Genomic DNA, 2,842 nt, shown 5'->3' with positions numbered 1-2,842 from the left:
ACAATTAAATACATTAATTATTCATCACAATACTTCGCTTACGATAATAGCGCGATACTTAGTTATGACAATAAATCTGTTAATAAGAATAAAAACAGAGAATATGTTACTGCTAAGTTTTGCCACATGTTCATTAAAACTTTTTAACACAGTTAATGTAAATATTAATAACTAGTAGTTAGATAATGAATAATCTACAACACGCACAAGATTACAAATAAAAAAATTAAATCCGATGTAAATAATCATTCTCAAATTCAAATTAAAGATGTTGTATTCATTAACTCTGTTTGATTAAAGCTGATATTGACCGTTTAGTGCGCATGCGAGCGAAAGGTATATTCACATAAAAACTAATAACCTGTTATAAATAAACTGCTTATTTCTGATATTTTCCAGCTATATATATACTTAATATAGACTAAGTTTGCTTTGTACAATGACATATTAGCATATTGAACAACTTTTTCTTAACTACATCGAAACAAATCCAATACAAATATGTATGAAAATGACTATCCTTCCAATATATATTTATATGATATGGACAATTCTCCAAGAGTATAAAGTCCAATCAGACATAAAATGTAACAAGACTTATGAACGATAGGAACTAACTATCACACGGGTAGTGTCGAGTTTTTGTTTCGAATCTAGTTACAAATTGATTTAATTTATAAACACGTAAATTTTGTTAGTTTGTTTCATTAACAACACTACTTTTTAAAAGTCTGAACCATGAAAACCCATTTATTTCATAAACACATAATTCAAGTCGTTTGATACAGACAAGACAAGTAACAATTAAGTCCCTTTTAAAACTTAATAAGTAAACAAACTTTTTCTGTGATTTACAATTATACACAACTCCAGTAGTTCTTAGTGTAATCACCTGGCCCAACAATTAAATAGTCAGTGCAAAAAGGTATTTTAGTCATTAAAACGGATCAGGTAATGAATACATTGAGAGGTGTCAGTGTAAAATATATTAATTGAAGATCTAACACAATCATAACAGAAACGGTGCAATTTAAAATAGTCATTATGGAAGTCCGATCACGAAAATGGCCTTATTTACATTGATCTTTATGAAAGATCAAAGCTCAATCACGTAATGGATCAATCCACAATCATCACAAGAAAAGGACATACTTTTTAATGCACAAAGATCACAATAAACTGAATGATTTTCACAACACGGGGTCATACATAATTCTCACAGCCAAAGACTTAGTTACTATGAGGTAAAGACAGAGCTGCAAATTTGGACCGATTCACCATATATGTGTCTACTGATTTAAAAAGCTAACCAGTCTATTTGCATGCATCTTAAAAAATTACTTTTACTATTTTCAAGAAATTAAATGTACCATTTCAAAATCCATTCAACAAAAACCAAACAGTGACAACATATAAACTTACTTATTTCACGACTGCAACTTGTTTTTTAAAAGTAACAATATACAACAAAACATCTAGAATTAATAAACTAGAGATTAATTCATAAAGGAAGAAGAAAAAAAAAGCAGAATTAAAATGACATGTTTTTCGTTCACTATCGAAAGAATAATTTGATATCTTTATGATGTTTAACCATTTTCTAGCAAAGAATTAAAATTCACATCTCTGTTTTCTAAGAAATAGCTTTCATCCTATTTATACAAAAACACAACTTATATGATTTTTTGTAACCTTAAAAAATGGTATCCATATGTATTTTCATGTCTTTGAAATTGTTAAAAACGTGTCGGTCTAACTGTAGACCTAATTTTAGAAATGAACTTCCGGCAATTTCTAAGATATTGGCAAAATTGCAAATGGTGGGTTAGCTATTTTGATCAGTACTGATATATAAATATGGCTTTACATGATACACAGTTAAATAGTCCAGACATCTAAATATAAACAAATCATATCGAGAGATATGAAATATCTAATATGAAACAGACACCGCAAACAAGTGTTGCCTCAGACAATTTTCAACCGTTGTCCTTGCATAAGTTTACGTTTTACAGTTTTCCAGTTATTAGTATAGTCTATTAAATAAAATTAGATAAAATCATAACTGAGGCATAGTAAATAATGGGAAACTTAAAAACAATAGCTTGCGTTTGCAAACCTTTAAAATCATAGCTGTCTATTAACAGCATATCTCCCATTTTCATAATTCCGTAATTAGTTTAAAAATAATGTTTACCACTTTACGTCATCAATAAAAAGTTATCTCTCAATATTCATATTGCCATGGCAATGTTAAATTAAGGCAACGTTAATCATCTTCATCGCATTATGCAGACGAGTGTTCTTTGGTCCCTAGATAACACTTTCGTATATTGAGTTCAATTAATCGACGGACAAACACAGTTATATACTCTGAATATGTTCTACTAAAACCACAATACTTCTGTAATATGTAATACTCCAGTTGTACGAGAAATCTATGTTTCCTTTATAGATGGAGAATCAGACTGTAAAAAACTAGACAAACGCTTTGCTGACAATTATTATAAATAGAATATATTAAATCAACAGCAAAATCTATAAATGTATACTATTTCAGTCCTCATTCGGTTATATGTTTACCATTACCCCGCTAAATTTCTATAATGAACCTGTTCATCTTTCAATTTGGACCGTACCATTAACTGTTAAAAGGGGTGCTTACCAAACAGATAATTACTGAATGGCAAACTCTGTCTGCACTGTCGCAAAGGCAGAATCACTTGCCGCCAGCAAGCTAAGGGTTAAATTCTTAACGTTCCTGATGCTCCTAAAAAGAGCTACTCAAAATTATGCGTCGCAATAATGTTAAATTAATATTTGTAAGAAAAAGAAGATATGA

This window comes from Mercenaria mercenaria, chromosome 15 (genome assembly GCF_021730395.1).
Source record: "Mercenaria mercenaria strain notata chromosome 15, MADL_Memer_1, whole genome shotgun sequence".
Lineage (NCBI taxonomy): Eukaryota > Metazoa > Mollusca > Bivalvia > Venerida > Veneridae > Mercenaria > Mercenaria mercenaria.
Note: the sequence above shows the minus strand (reverse complement) of the source record.